This window comes from Cervus elaphus, chromosome 19 (genome assembly GCF_910594005.1).
Source record: "Cervus elaphus chromosome 19, mCerEla1.1, whole genome shotgun sequence".
NCBI lineage: Eukaryota > Metazoa > Chordata > Mammalia > Artiodactyla > Cervidae > Cervus > Cervus elaphus.
Window position 1 is genome coordinate 27,717,464 of NC_057833.1, and position 16,544 is coordinate 27,734,007.

At 35.5% G+C, this 16,544-nt stretch overlaps 1 protein-coding gene across 8 annotated transcripts in view; it reads left to right on the forward strand.

Annotated features, from left to right (window-relative positions):
* The window catches only part of NAALADL2 (N-acetylated alpha-linked acidic dipeptidase like 2), a 1,495,786-nt gene that overhangs the window by 651,785 nt on the left and 827,457 nt on the right, over positions 1-16,544 (forward strand). The window contains exon 4 of one of the 8 annotated variants that reach the window (XM_043875325.1): positions 16,246-16,279. The exons of the other annotated variants lie outside the window; for them this stretch is intronic. The gene's annotated coding sequence lies outside the window, so the exon portion shown is untranslated. The remainder of the gene's footprint in view (positions 1-16,245; positions 16,280-16,544) is intronic. 8 annotated transcript variants of the gene reach the window in all.

The window sequence follows — 16,544 nt, forward strand, 5'->3', positions numbered from 1 at the left end:
ATTAAGAATTTGGAATTAACAGATACACCGCTACCATATATGAAGTAGATAAACAAGGACCTACTGTAAACACAAGGAACTATATTTACTATCTTCTGGTAACCTATAGTGGAAAAGAATCTGAAAAAGAATGTGTATATGTATGTTTAACTGAATCACTCTGCTGTACATCAGAAACTAACATAAATCAACTATACTTCAGCTTAAAAAAGATATACAATGTCAGTGTCATGAAACAAAAGGGTATCCAAGAAGATGATGTATCAGTGGATCAAAGATGTGTCTGAAACGTGCCTTTACTGAGAACTTAGCCGATGTCTCCTGATGTCATAGTATTTCTAGGAAGGAGACTCCTCTTGGGCTACTCTTGTGCCATTAGTACAGTGCAGGGACAAATAAACATGCAAACTTTCATGTTCTAAATAAGTGCAAGTGCCTCCTAAAGGTCCCTATGACCACAGATTAATGTCATGAAGTCTGGCTTGTTTTAATAATTTCTTCAACTCTATTTTAGTTTTTTAATTTGGTTAAGGTCTTTTAAATGCATGCCATTATGTCTTGAATTCTTTTTCATTTATTTTTAGAGGTATAATTTAAATATTTGCTTTTCAAAGGCTGCTTTATTGTATTGTCTTCATTGTCTGTCTAGTTATCAATTAATAAGGAATTAATTCATCTTTTCTTTTTCTGTTTGTCATCTGTGTGCATGGTTTTTCATATGAAAATCTATTTGTTTACATACACATGTACATATGTATTACATATTTGGAACTATTTGCATATACTTACATACCTCCTGGGGAGATTAGCACAATTGTAATGTTCTTTTTTTTTTTTTTTTTTTTTGTGTAATGTTCTTGTATAAAATGATTACAGTATTTAAATGATATCTCCTGCATGACAACCTTGTCAGGTTTGGTTTGTGTATATACACGTGCACTAATTAATTGGCTGTATCAGGGGTTGCAGAGTTGGACACGACTGAGCAACTAAGCATAGCCCAACAGCACATCAGCTGACTACAGAATGTTATCAGGCCAAACGTACACAGCCACCAATGACTGATAGCAACACTGTTTAGGACATATGTTTGAAGGAAATGCAATTTGTGAAAACGTTAAGAGAAAAATGAGACCAACAGAGCCAAAAGGGTGATAAAGAAAAATTATCAGAAGGTCTGAATGCAAAATATGAAAAGAGATGAAACCATTATTCAAGTAGTAGGCAACTTATTGAGCCTTTTCCTTAGTATTTCAGAAATAACTTTCAGATTTTTTTTTTTTTTTTAATACCAAGGGCTGTATTTTCAACTGTATGGTTCAACAGTTGTATGTTGTCTTTTCGCGACTATTTCCGCTTCATATAGTCTATATTTTGTACCTGTAGACTACTTGAACTTGTCAGACCATGTAGGCGAGTCTGTGCTTCAGAAAATACAGTCATGATGTAAAGGCCACAGCATCACAATAGGCTGTAGAGTTTACGATGGAAAATTTACCTCAGCTATCATTCAGGAATGCTGAAAGAGCTTGAGAACCTTTATAACAAAGATGGCAGTGTCACGTTGGGTTAGGAATTAGGTAATCTTGTGTCTTGAATTTGCATCCTCATCCTGCCATTTAGTATCTGTGACCATAGGCAAGTGGCCAACCTTTCAGAGTCTTGGTTTCCTCATCTGAATGTGAAAATAATTAAATAACACATTTCAAAATGGTTTTAATGAGACTTAAGGCATGGAGTATTGGATACATTCTCATAAATGCTGTTGTTATTTTTATAGTTAATTTTATTAGACTAGACAGCAAATGGACACGACTGAGCGACTGAACTGCACTGAAGACAGCAAATAATTGGATATCAACATTAGAGGTCATGTCAAATTATCTGTGCATGTCTAAAACTAAATGTTCTTGTTAAAGAGCTCTGGTAAGAATTCTATCCCTTCTCTGGATTGTATATTATTGACTGAGTTCATTCTGCAATATAAAAAGAGAATGACCTCTTCTATCTTGAACAAATAACACTACTAGAATCCTTATTGTGACATGGATCTTCAAGAGGTTCCCAAGTGCCTTTCTTGCTGCTGATAATGATCATAGTATAGATTAGCTTTGAAAATTGAAAGGGTATGTAGAAGTTTAAAAAGAAAAGAGCCATTCTAATTTACAAATTGCAATGAAAATTTTATTCCGTTTTGTTTTAATTCCTCAGGCTGGATTGCAAGAAGTAGATTATAGCTATAGACATTATAAGGCCTTTGATATGTTTTCTTAAACTGTTTTCCAGAAATGTTGGACTCATTCTCCTCCTATCAGCAGTGTTTTGAGACTGTTGGCCTCTTTACAACCTCCTTGGCATTCAGTGTTTTTTTCTTTTTTTTTTTTATACCATTAAAAATTTTTTAGGCTTAACTTGCAAATTCAGTAGCACAATTCCCTTCAGTCCTATTATTAATGAGACACTGTTGGGTCTTTTTTCTGAAGCTAAATTATTTTTGCTTGTTTTATATTTGAAAGGGTTAAACAGGGCCAAAGTTTATCATGTTGTTAGAGTTGCCTTGAAAAAGACTTGTTTGGTCCTGTAGCAGAGAAGTGATTGCAAGAGAAGTGATCCTACGGCTTTGAGATCAGTCATGGGAATACATAGCAGCTCTATATTTCTCTTGTAAATCATCACTCTAAGTCATGTCGAAGGGAGTCATACAGACAGTATAGTTCAATAGCTCTAAAGAGGGGTTACCACAGTTTCCTGGAGCATCAGGCCGGAGGCTTCTTCCTAGGCTCTTTGTCTTAATACATTTGCTTGTCTGAATTGAAGTGAAAATGCTTGAGTGCTATTTTTCCAAACCTTGTTAGTGTCATGAATTATATTTTTATTTATTCTGAAGCATTGTGAAGGACATATTTGAAATCAGTGCTTCAGTTTTATTTCAAGTAAATCCTGGATGCCCAGCTTGACCTATGGCTAAATTTCAGAGTTTATATTCACTGCTCCCCAAGAGGAGAATTTAATGGAAACCAGTGGTTACATGCCACTGACTAGCCTTTGTTAGTAGAAATCATCCTCATGAAGACAGTAAGTGGAATGGAATTAAAAAAAGAACCTCAGTTAAAACTTCTTTGGCTACCTATTGAAATGGTAAGCCCTCTGCCCGCTCCCAACTACAGACCCAGTTTCTATCTCTATTCAGGACTTTTGTCCATCTGTGCACCACTTCACATAATATGTATATTTATATTACATGTTATATGTTATACTACATATATTTCCAAAATTTTGTTTTATTCTTTTTCACACCACACAAGAACGAAGTTCCATGAGGATCAGGATTCCTGTTGTTCTTTTCATTGCTGTATCTCCTGTGTCTAGAAACATACCTGGCAGCACACAGTAGATGTTCAATAACCACTTATTAAATTAATGAATGAATTCTACCAAAAATTATATTTATAAAAGATTCAATAAAGAGTAATATGAAATACATGGGACTAATTTTTTAGAACAGATACTAATAACTTTTGACTAGCTTCTCTCAAAGTTATTACAATCTAACATAATACTGTGTGTGGCGTGCTCAGTCGCTTCAGCCATGTCTAACTCTTTGTGACCCCGTGGACTGTAGCCCACCAGGATCCTCTATCCATGGGATTCTCCAGGCAATAAATCTGGAGTGGTTTGCCATGTTCTCCTCCAGGAGATCTTCCCAACCCAGGGATTGAACCTGAGGTCTTTTGCATCTTCTACATCACAAGTAGATTATTTACACCAGAGCCACTGGGAAAACCCAACATAATGCTAATCGAAACTATTAAAATGCAAGATATATTTGGTGATGTAGAAGGTATCTTAGGCCAGCTTTTCTTTATTTAACAAAAATATTCCCAAAGGCAGATTTTCAGTATCTAGTAAGTACCACCTGTTACCATCCATCAGGCTTTCCAGGTGGTGCTGGTGGTAAAGAATCCACCTGCCAATACAGGAGATGTGAGTTTGATCCCTGGGTTGGGAAGATCCCTGGAGGAGCATGGCAACCCACTCCAGTATTCTTGCCTGGAACATCTCATGGACAGAGGAGCCTGACGGGATACAGTTCATAGGGTCGCAAAGAGTCCAGACACTTAGGGACTTAGCACGCATGCACACTGTCCATTCAGTTCAGTTCAGTCACTCAGTCATGTCCAGCTCTTTGCAAACCCATGGACTGTAGCACGCCAGGCTTCCCTGTCCATCACCAACTCTCAGAGCTTACTCAAACTCATGTCCATTGAGTCGGTGATGCCATCCAGCCATTTCATCCTCTGTCCTCCCCTTCTCCTCCTGCCTTCAATCCCTCCCCGCATCAGGGTCTTTTCCAATGAGTCAGCTGTTCGCATGAGGTGGCCCAAGTATTGGAGTTACAGCTTCAGCATCAGTCCTTCCGATGAACACCCAGGACTGGTTTCCTTTAGGATGGACTGATTTGATCTCCTTGCAGTACAAGGGACTCTCAAGAATTTTTTCTAACACTGCAATTCAAAAGCATCAATTCTCCGGCACTCAGTTTTCCTTATAATTCAACTCTCACATCCATACATGACTACTGGAAAAACCATAGCTTTGACTAAATGGACTTTTGTTGGCAAAGTAATGTCTCTGCTTTTTAATATGCTGTCTAGGTTGGTCACTATCCATTAAAGTTAGGGAAATCTGGAGTTTTGGATATTGCTGTTATTTCTTCCTTGCACTAAATAATATTAATTTTGCTATTGAATTTTTTTGTGAAATAAATACATTGACTTTACAGCTTTTCACCTGGAGTACATTACATATTATTCTTCAGAATCATTTGTGATTTGAACACTTCCTGCATACTTGATAATTTTAGAGAATTAATGTTAGGTGAATGATTATATTGCATTTATGTTAAAAAATAGTTCTTAACATTTAGAAATATGTGCTAAATTGATTACATGTAAAATATGTCTTGAGTTTTTTGGTTTGCAATTTTTTACTTTTTTACTTTTTCCAAAATAATATGAGTGAGAGTTGATGGAAATGTGGCTGTGGTTAGGTTGATGGTCAGCTGGAAATGATTACCAGGGGTTGATGGTTGATATATTTCTACTTCCATGCATGTTAAATATTCTCTGTAATAGAAGAAAAATAAGGAGAAAAAGGAGGAGGATGGAAAGGAGGAGAAGAATGAAGCAAATATGAGTAGATAAAAGTGTTTATGGAGGAATTGAGTAGCAGGCAGATTCTTTATTATCTGGGCCTACACTTATTGTATGTCCTAGACATATAAGCAACACTATAAAGACTTATTTCATATCCAGGACTGTTTTAAATCATTGAATCTTCACAAGAACAATAAAAACTGGTTCTAGTATTATCACCAATTTTCAAATAAGGAAATTGAAGTTCAGAGTGTTTAAGCAACTTGTCTAAAACATCAGTGATGAAGCTATTGAACTGTGTCACTGAAACATTGTAATGTACACTATTATTTTATGTATTTCTAAGAAGGAAAACTAAAGAATTTTTATACTTATTGAAAGAATTCTTTCAGAGTTCTTGATACAAACTTTAAAATCATTCTTTGTACATTTTACATCATTCACAAAAAAGAAAACATAAGCCTTTTCTAAAACGTTTTACATTCAGAGATTGACTCATTCAGATCTCTTTTGACTCAGAATGGTTAATGCCTATACTTCTCCATGCATTACCCTCTCTGTGCTACGAAGAGAGAGGTAGTGATGCAAGATTTATTAAAAAGTGCTCCAAGGTTGTCTCTGGGCCTTTCTTCCAAGCATGTGACACCCATTGGAAATTTTGATGCTGATATTTTCCTGAACTTATCAAAAGTTATCAGTGAAAGTCTTTTTAACAATAATGGGGATCCTGCCTGTTTGTTTTTTTTTTTTCCCTAAAATCATCCTCCAATGGTTCAACAACTTGAAACCTAAAAGGAACTATAGTTGTCTAATCAGGTTCAGAATAATAACCAAGTTGGCACATACACAAACTAGTAAAAGTATGTCATGAATGCCACCTGGGATGGGGTGATTGTAAACATTTGTTATGAATTTGGTTGTGTTACAATGTGGGGAAAGTAACCATCTCAGAATAAAGTAGATTTCTTAGCAGGTAATGGGTGTATGGGTATTCCCTATGTGTATATAAAATGTTTATTGGAGGAGGTCTTTGAGAGGATATGGCCACTGGTTAGCCTGTGAGCTAGACCCTAGCAATCAGAGGTTCCTCATCTCCTGCATTGTCCATGGAATGCACATTCTCTCCAGTGTTCTCACAGTGAAGGCCATTTTCAAGGTGCAACCTCGAGAAAGTATGCTGTTGAGACCATCTGTATAGTATGTTGACTGACCCCAGTTAAGGCCTCTACTATAAACTTCAGATTCTGGAGGGGGTGGTGGTATGGGGTGCTACCCATCTAGTGCCCACCCAAAAGCAGCCTCATAATAAGCCTTGCTTGTTAAACCTGCAGCCTACTGATCTGGACTTGTCTGCTGCTTTCTGCAGCCTCTTCTTTCCCACGTAAGGAGGCCAGTTTACAAACTAACAATGGCATCACGAAAGATTAAATAAGATATGAAAGGTAGAGCAAAACTGCTTGTGCTAAACCTTGTATTTCATGCTAAAAATATATTTTAAGAGATTCTGGAGAATGAGTATTTAAAGAAGTTTTTTAAGAAGGACAGAAATAAAGCAAAAAATGCTGAATTTTAAAAGATAACTCTTTTAGTGGTATGTAATAGAAACTGATTATGGCTAAAAGCAGCATTAAGAACAGAGAAAAACAAAGGGGGGGAGTGCATGGGGTAAATTTGGGTGACTGTCAACAGGGACAGCACACTGGATGAATGACAGATCCTCTAATATTTCTCAAATGATAATCAAGCAATACTTGTTATTTACCTCATCTTTCAGAAAGTCAGATATTAAATTACTTTGGACTCATAGTGTTTTGATGTCTAAATGCTGTGACCAATCTGTTTTCTTTTAGAGGTTCTACTTTATATGTTGAAATGTAGTCTAATATCAAGACAAAAGCAGAAAACAATCAACACTGTTATATTTAAAATAATATTTAGTTTAAAAATCTATGATGCCTTTAGTTAATGTCTTAAATCTGAATATCAATACTTTAAAAGTACTGTTTCTTTTCAAAGATTGTTCAAATTTAGGTCTATAGACCAAGTGAAATATGTATGCAGATGTGTTGTTCAGTATCTATTGAAGTCCCCTGATAATTGGCATATGGTGTTATATAATAGTACATAATAACATATGATGACTGTAATTAAGTGCATTGACTTAAGACTTTGTCTTTTAACGACCCTCAGTGGATACTGAATGAAAGGTAAATTAAAGGTTCATTAAGCTGTGTTCAGAAGAAAAAATGTTTTCAAATGGCAGATGTACTGTGAAGTTAAATGGATTTTATTAAGATCTGCTGGTCAGTGTGTTTTCATGCGACAAGTCTTGCCTATATGATTTGAAGTGTTTTAAAAAAATTTTCTTTAAAAGTACATTTATTTTCACAGTTTATTTAACATTTTGAGCTTTAACTGTGTAAAACAACTGGGGGGGGGGTGGGCATTGGAAATTCGGCTGTCTCTATATCCAGGTGACCTTTAGTGTGGTTCTGTTTAATGTTCTGATGTCTGAAAGGAAAAGCAAAGTAGGAAGGAAAACAATAATGTATGCAGTGGACTTAGACAAAACAGCTGCAGCACACAACAGTTTCTCCATCAGGTTAGCCGATGTTTTTTAAACTTTAAAAAATTGTGCTTTAACGTTTGTATGGCAAGTCAGAGAAAATCACATAAAGGGGAATATTTCTAATTTGGATCCTTATTCCTAAAACTGCTAGTTCAGTTCAGTTCAGTCGCTTAGTCATGTCTGACTCTTTGCGACCCCATGGACCGCAGCACCCCAGGCCTCCCTGTCCATCACCAACTCCCAGAGTCCACCCAAACCCATGTCCATTGACTTGGTGATGCCATCCAACCATCCCATCCTCCATCGTCCCCTTCTCCTCCTGCCCTCAGTCTTTTCCAATGAGTCAGCTCTTCGCATCAGGTGGCCAAAGTCTTGGAGTTTCAGCTTCAACATCAGTCCTTCCAATGAACACACAGGACTGATCTCCTTTAGGATGGACTGGTTGGATCTCCTTGCAGTCCAAGGGACTCTCAAGAGCCTTCTCCAACACCACAGTTCAAAAGCATCAATTCTTCAGTGCTCAGCTTTCTTTATAGTCCAACTCTCACATCCATACATGACCACTGGAAAAACCATAGCCTTGACTAGATGGACCTTCGTTCGCAAAGTAATGTCTCTGCTTTTTAATATGCTATCTACTGTTAAGGCATTTAAAAATACTAAAAATGTAATGAATTTGAGCTTTCTTTATATTTACCATTCTAATAGCATTATTAAGCCTGCAATAAGGACAATGCTATTTATTTCCTAATGTTATAAATGTAATTTTGACTTTCCAATTCTGTGTCACATGAATATTTGTTAATGGAGGCATCTGCTCTTTAAAAAATTGCCTCTGAATCCATCACCCTATGTAGAAGAAGAGACTTTACTTTTCCAAAGAAAATCTTGTATATGTCACATTTCCTTTTTTTTTTTTTTTCGCATAGCATGAGTTTTTAAATTTTTTAACAGCTTCTAGTGCATTTATTTTTTCATCATTAAATTTTTCTGTTCTTTTAAAATTTATTTCCCCATTTGGGTTATTACAGAATATCAGAGTTCTTTGTGCTATACAGTAGATTCTTGTTGGTTGTCTCTTTTACATATATCATTGTGTACATGTCAATCCCAAAGTCCCAGTATATCTTTCCCCCCTACCCTTCACCCCTGGTAATCATGTTTACTCTGTAAATTGGGTTATGATTTTTAGATAAGTTCATTTGTATCTTCTTTTTTTTTTTTAAGAGTCCACATGTAAGTAATATCATATGATATTTGTCTTTCTCTGTTTGGTATACTTCATTTAGTATGATAATCTCTAGGTCCATCCATGTAGTAGCAAATGACATTACTTCATTCTTTCTTATGGCTGAGTAATATTCTATTGTATATATGTACCACATTTTCTTTTTTCATTCATCTGTGGATGCACATTAAGTTGCTTCTAAGTCTTGGCTATTGTAAACAGTGCTTCAGTGAGCATTGGGTGCATGTGTACTTTTGAACCAAGTTTTTCTCCAGAAGTGTGACCAAGAGTGACCTCCATACTCTTCTCCATATTTCTTTTGTAAGCAAACATGAATCTGTGGATAGGGAGAGCAGGAATCATCACTTTTGTCAATGGATGACAGCTCTTGAAGGCAAAGCTTTCTCCTATCTGAAAGTTTCCTGGTATCAGTTTGGAATATTTAGAATTACTTCTGTATACCTTTTGGGAAACTTTAGGCCTCAAGCCCATGTTGATTATCTGCATTCTTACTGGGAACAATTATAAAATGAAGAAGCTTTGGCTGGAGTTTAGGAAAAGAAGTTCTAGCAAAAGGCAGAACAAGAATAATAGGAATTTGCAATAAACTTGAAAATGTTTTATTGACATATAAATGACATACCATAAAATCCACCAGTATGATGTGTTTGGTTCAGTGGTATTTACTGTGTTCAGAGTTGTACAACTATCACCATAATCAAATCAATTTTAGAACCTTTGTGTTACTTAAGAAATCTCCCATTCATTAGCAGTCACATGGTTACTCCTCATTTCTTCCAAACTAACATCCTCCTTAGCACCATGTAATCATGTAGTCACTATCTACTGTCTATCACTCTAAACTTGCCTTATCTGGACCTTTAGTATAAATAGAATCTTGCTCTATGTAATATTCCCTGTATAGATATACTATATTTTATTTATCTTTTCATTATTTAGTGAGTATTTGGAGTGTTTTCCCTTTGTGATTATGAATAATACTGCTCTGAAACATCCCTGTAAAAATTAAGAAATTTTCATTTATCTTAGATATATTTCTAGAAGTGGAATTCCTAGATTGTAATAGTAACTTAATGTTCAATTTTATAAGGCTATGCCAGACTACTTTCCAAAATAGCTGTACTGTTTTACATTCCCATTAGTAATGCATCAGACTTACAATTTCTCCACCTTTTTGACAATTCTTATTACTGGTTTTTGATTATAGTCACCCTAAAGTGTGTCAAGTCTTTCGCTGTGATTTTGATGTGCATTTCCTTAATGACTCAGTGTCTTTTCCTGTGCTTATTATCCATTTGTATAACTTCTTTTGAGAAATGTCTACTCAAATCCTTTGATTTTTAATTTTTCTTCTTGCTATTGAGCTGTGCATGTTCTTTATATATGCTGTATAAAGTCCCTTATCAGATATAATTTATAAATAATTCCTCTTGTTATGTGGGTAGCCTTATCTCTTTCTTGATGGTATCCTTTGAAGTGCAAATTTGCTTTTGATGAAGTAGAACTTTTTCCTTTGTTGCGTTTTTGTTTTTTTTTTTTTTTGCAATAAGTTTTTTAGAGACAGATTATGGAGAAACACTGGGCATCAAGTATGTTAACTTTTCTAAAGTGTTTTTGGTTATACATGTCCAGGTTATATTACATGTCTGGGACTAAAGTGGGAGGTAGGATGTTGAAGTCAATTCCAAGTTAAACCAAAAAATATGGTTTTAAATCTTTGAAACAAGGAACAGGCCAGGGAAAGTAACTCTTTATATGCATATTTTCTAGAGCAAATTAATATGAATATGCAAGCTTTTTTCTGAAACTCTAGAGGAGGGATCCCTGAAGCAGCAAAGGATAAAAAAGAATCACTTCAAAATAACCATTATTTACTTAAATTGTGTAGGACACACATGGTATTTTCTTAGTTTACTGTCTTAACATTTCATTTTTAATGAATATAAGAATTATTAAACTCTAAGAGCATTGTTTCACATGTTTTAGAAATATACCATTAAAAGATTATATCTGTGGGTATTTTAGTTAATCTAACCCTGATTTTTCACTTAAGGTATTTAATTCTTAAACTGGCAATTATAGTATCAAAGTAGTTTTCAGCTTTCTGATTTACCAAAATTCTAACCCTAATTCTCCAAGTTGGTTAGGGGCAACTATGTCAATAGGATAACTCGAATATTTATTTTCTATGTAAAGCATCTATTCTCTCCAACTTAGAAGCATTTGCTTGTATGTCATAATATAAATTTATCTAGGCAGAATTACAGCTGCCTTATACTGTGGTTTTTGTAGACAAGGCATTGGAATCAAAGGTGTTACTGATTATAGGATAAAGAATGTTTTCTTAATAATTAGGGATTCATTATACACGCTGAAACATTTGGATCACTGCTCATCAGAGTTAAGAGAACAAATAGGATTCAACACATCAAAAATCCTGTTTACATGACTTTTAACCAACAGTGAGGATATGAATGTGAAAAATGTATTGCTATCATCATTATCACTGAATACAAGACCATATTTTAAATATTGTATAAAATTAAATATATAATTACTATATGTAGATATTAAATATAATATGTAACATAGTATAATTTTAAACAATGATAAAATTACTAAGCCAAGTTTATCACTTTGAGTTCTAAATTACCAAACTTTAGTAAAGGGCATCATCATTTAATATAAATGGCTTCGGTCTTCTCTGTTATCTATTCTATAACTCTCTAGGGTTATCTGTTGTTTAGATGCTAAGTCACACCTGACTCTTTTGCAACCCCATGGACTGTAGCCTACCAGGAGTCTCTGTCCATGGGATTTCCCAGGCAGGAATACTGGAGTGGGTTGCGATCTTCTTCTCCAGGGGATCTCTCCAACCCAGGGATCGAACCCGCATCTCCTTGGCAGGTGGATTCTTTACCATTGAGTCACCTGGGAAGCCTCCTAGAGTTATATGCTTCTCTGAAATAATGTTCTTGGTGCTAACTTTTCTTTTTCCATATCGCCATTTTTGGGAAACACAATTCTCAGGAAATCTTTACCCTGGAAGAAGGTGCAGTGATCTCCTTTCACATAGGTAGACCTTTCCTGTCCCATCCACCCAAACTTATTTTCTATTGGCCTCTGTTATTTATCATTTTGTCATTTAAGAGAGGCCTTTCATTGACAGTCAGATGCAGGTACTCATTCCCAACTTCCTGCTAGAGCACATCTTTCTGTCTTTAGGGACTTCTTAATGCTTAAACACTATTCATTTTTCAAGGCATAGCTTTAGTTTCTATTGAAAGCCTCCTTCATTTAATCATTCCTGAATTCTTCTTGTAGACCCCTCAGATTGCTTCTTAATAATGCTTTAAGTGTGTATATATATTTATCTTTGCTGATTAGATTATAATTTACTTGAAACATTTTCTATTTTTGTGTTCCTATTTTTATATCTCTAGTACTGTACAATATTCTTATTGCTTAATGAATTTTAAGGGTAATGATGATTGGCAGTCATTTGTAGAATGCTTACCCTTAGGAATGTGCTAAGTGCTTGAAATTCATCCATTAAACTCTCACAAATGACCCTGTAAATACAGTCATTCTTTGTATGTGTATGTATGTACAGACAATTTAGGAAGCAGAGTTTTAGAAAAATTAATTTCTTATCCTAACGTCACACAGTTGACAAGAGGCAGAGCTGGGATTCATACCCATTTCTGTCTTAAACCCAAGCGTATGATCTTTACTATGTTTTGCTACAACATTGTTGTTATTTTCTACTATAAGAACATTTCAGTATCACAGGGGTTTTGAAAGGGCCTCCTGCCTTTAACTGGAATGAAAGACTTTCTTTTTGTTTGTTAATAAATTGAGTTTTGGATAGGTAGCTTATTATTGATATGCTGTTGAGCCCATGAAAAACATTATGCAACTTAATTGAAACATAAAAATTAGTCCTACTCCAAAAATATCTGATTTCAGCTTTATCAAAACTATTTCATATTAGCTTTAATTTATTTCTTAGAGATAAAAAAGATAAACCTGTTGAATAACATATCATTTGAGACAATTTGATTCTATATTAGGAGGAAGACAAAGAGAGAAAGGCACTGTGTTTTTTAAGCGCAGTAGATTTAGTTAAACACTAATCATGTTGCATTAAGAGTCAAACTTGATTTAGCTTTTTCTTCCCCTCCCTATTTTAAAGAATAAATAAAATATTTTCTTTCCTTTGGAACAATTTGTTCATGCTTTAGGAGCCATTTAATTAAATTATTACCTGCTGGAGCACCATCTGTTTTTGTCCTAGAAATAAGAAGCATGGCTTTCTTTTACATAGGCTTGGTAAATATGTAAAAGGTGCCAAAAAGCAATAAATATCATCAGCAGATGGACTGAGGCACTTCAATCTCTACATAGTCAGTCTTGATTGTTCTGGGCATGGATAAATGGATTTTTCTGGATAGATTCCTTTCAAAATGTATTATGTGGAGGAGGGGAATTGATTAATCTTCTCCCATAGATCCCTTCACATTTGCCCTCTCAATAGACAGGACCTGAGTTTGTTTTTAACTCCTGGGTATCCCCTCTTTGCAGACATCAGTTCTGAAAGGTGTAATTTTATAATGTATCTTAGGGACTCAAAATCGTTAAATTCTCCCCAGGTTTTGCAGAAGGCCTCTCTCCAGAAGCTGCTTGCTTCCTCCTCCTGCTCCTGTGTGTGCATCTCCCCTGGATACAGTCTTCACACCTGACATACCCCAGGCCCTGTTGTGTTCTCTGGTTCCTGGCTCTGTGTCCTGTTTAGGAATAAGAGAAACTCAAGCACTTGTGGTACAAATTCACTTGTGGTTTTCCTCTCAGCAATATTCAGGAATTGGGGTAGCTGCCTGTGATACAGAAATGAGAATGATTAACTGAATTGACATTAATCAATGTTATTCATCATTGACAATCTTTATAAAATAAAGATAAAGAGTTCTTAAAACATTTTTATCAGTGATCTCATTTGGTTTTTCACACACATAAATCTACATTTACCTAGGAAGAAAAGTGATCTGCCCTGGTGTTCATAGATAGTAATTGTGGATCCAAAATGCAAACCAAGCTCCCTTGATTCCTTATCACTTATAAATTTAAAACAATAGCAATTATACTGGATTTTATAGTTTATCAACTGCCTTTAGTTAAATATTTAATTTTATTCTTCAGTTAACACATACAGGTACATAGAATAGATATTACATCTTGTTTTAAGGGCTAAATGAACTGAAGCATTTACTATAAGACACAATGCTGGTAAAATGGCAATTACGTGCCCTAACTTCTGTACTCTTTAAGAATCCATGGCTGTTTAGGGCCTATCATTTATTGAGCAGCTATAAGGTTCCTTATACTGTGCTAGGCTGTAAAGATTAAAACTAAGTAGACAAATTACCTTCAAAAATTTGAACCTGAAGGCAAATCAAGCAGAAGAACACCACACACAAAGTGCCTGATGTGTTCTTTAAAGCTGGAAGTAGGAGAAAAGATGAAGGAGAAGTTGAGGCCAGGGCACAAAGGTGTTCTTTGCCTTGAAAAGGAGTCTCTGAAATGTCTTGTTAGTGCAGAATAAAACCCCTCATGGAATTTTAAGTGGTCAAGTGATGTGGTCAGATTTCTGTTTTGGAAAAATAGCTTTAGTGGTATTCTGATTGTTCCCCAGTGACTCAGTGGTAAAGAATCTGCCTGCAATGCAGGAGACATAAGAGACAGGGGGTTGATCCCTAGGTGGGGAAGATCCCCTAGCAGAGGGCACAGCAACCCACTCCAGTATTCTTGCTGGGAGAATCCCATGGACAGAGGAGCCTGGTGAGATACAGTCCACAGGCCAGCAAAGAGTTGGACAGGACTGAATGAGCACGTATGCTCGCTTATTGCCGAGTTTCAGATCACCCTCATGTTGTCTAGCTTTATTTTTTTAATTATTTTTTATTTTTATTTTTTATTTATTTTTTTCTAGCTTTAAACAACCACTGTTTTATTATGTCTTCTTACTTGATCAAGTTTCTTCTGGCCAATTCTTTGATTCCACACGCTTGTTGCTTGGAAATCAGCTGGTGGCTGATCTGTCCTCACATGTGTGGCACATGGGTTTGAATGCCTGGGCTTAGCAGCTTTTCCATATGGTCAGAGCCTCTCCACATGTTTGTTTCAACAGGGTAGTTGGACTTCTAGTGCTCAGGGCCTCAACGATCCTTCTCGCTAAAAGTTATTTGTGCCTTAATTACAGTTTTCATAAGACACGCTTTTGCAAATAAATACTGCACTATCAGTTAATCTGTTTTGTTAACAGCCATAATATTTAAGTTAAATGATTGATCTTAAGATATATGTTCCCAAAAGAGCATAGAGCATACATTTTAATGTTATTCAGGGGTTTAGTCCAACAAACATTTACATGGTCAAGGAATTATTATAAAACCTATGGTCAAGAAAAATAATAATAAGATGTACTTATTGAAGGCAGAACCAAAGAAGAAAAGTCTATTGTTGAGAATAGACTTATGGACATTGGGAGGGGGGAGGAGAGGGTGAGCTGTATGGAAAGAGTAACATGGAAACTTACATTACCATATGTAAAATAGATAGCCAGCGGGAATTTGCTGTATGTCTCAGGAAACTCAAACAGGGGCTCTCTATCAACCTAGAGAGGTGGGATGGGGAGGGAGATGGGGGGAGGTTCAAAAGGGAGGGGATATATGTATACCTGTGGTTGATTCATGTTGAGGTTTGACAGAAAGCAGCAAAATTCTATAAAGCAATTATCCTTCAATAAAAAATTAAGTAATTAAAAAATTAATTTAAAAAATCATGAGCTTGGCATCTGTAGCCATGAGATGGATTTAAAATTTATTTGGGAAAGTCACAAGCTGATTTAGTGAGCCAGAGAGTTAGAGGCTTACATCTGTATGTGAATAGGTGAGTTTGTTCATTTCTTATCTTCTCTGTTTTCCTGAAAGACTCTGAGATAGCTACTTAGGGATGGAAATTCTATGAAAAGGTCATATTACAAAATGTTGTTAGGGTTTGACTGTGAGGAAATTGAGTGATGTTCTGTTTTTTTCTTAATTTTTGGAGGAACTAAAAATATGCTCTATGTGATTGAAGTCATGATTGTAGAGCAGTTAATCATGATTGTAGAGCAGTTAACAGCACAGGCATAGTGCCTGAGTTCAAGTCCTGTGCTATCTAGAGCAAGTGCCTTCAGCTCTCTCTCTCTCTCTCTCTCTCTCTCTCTCTAGTGTTCTGATTTGTAAAGTGGAGATGATAACAATGGTAAGTTCATGATATGGTTTGATGGTTAAATGAATTAGTGTAAGTAGAGGGTATACAGTAGTACATGTGTGCCTTTTTCCCCTAATACTATGCTCTTTAGCACAATTAAACTAGTCAAGACCACCTACTTACAACTTGTGTTGGGATTCTTGTCCCTGTTTAATTTTGAATTTAATTTTGATTTTCCACATCTTTAAAGATTATGTTCCTTTTTAGGCAGAAACTATATTTCTATTATTTCAGGCTCTGACATATTTTAAAATTA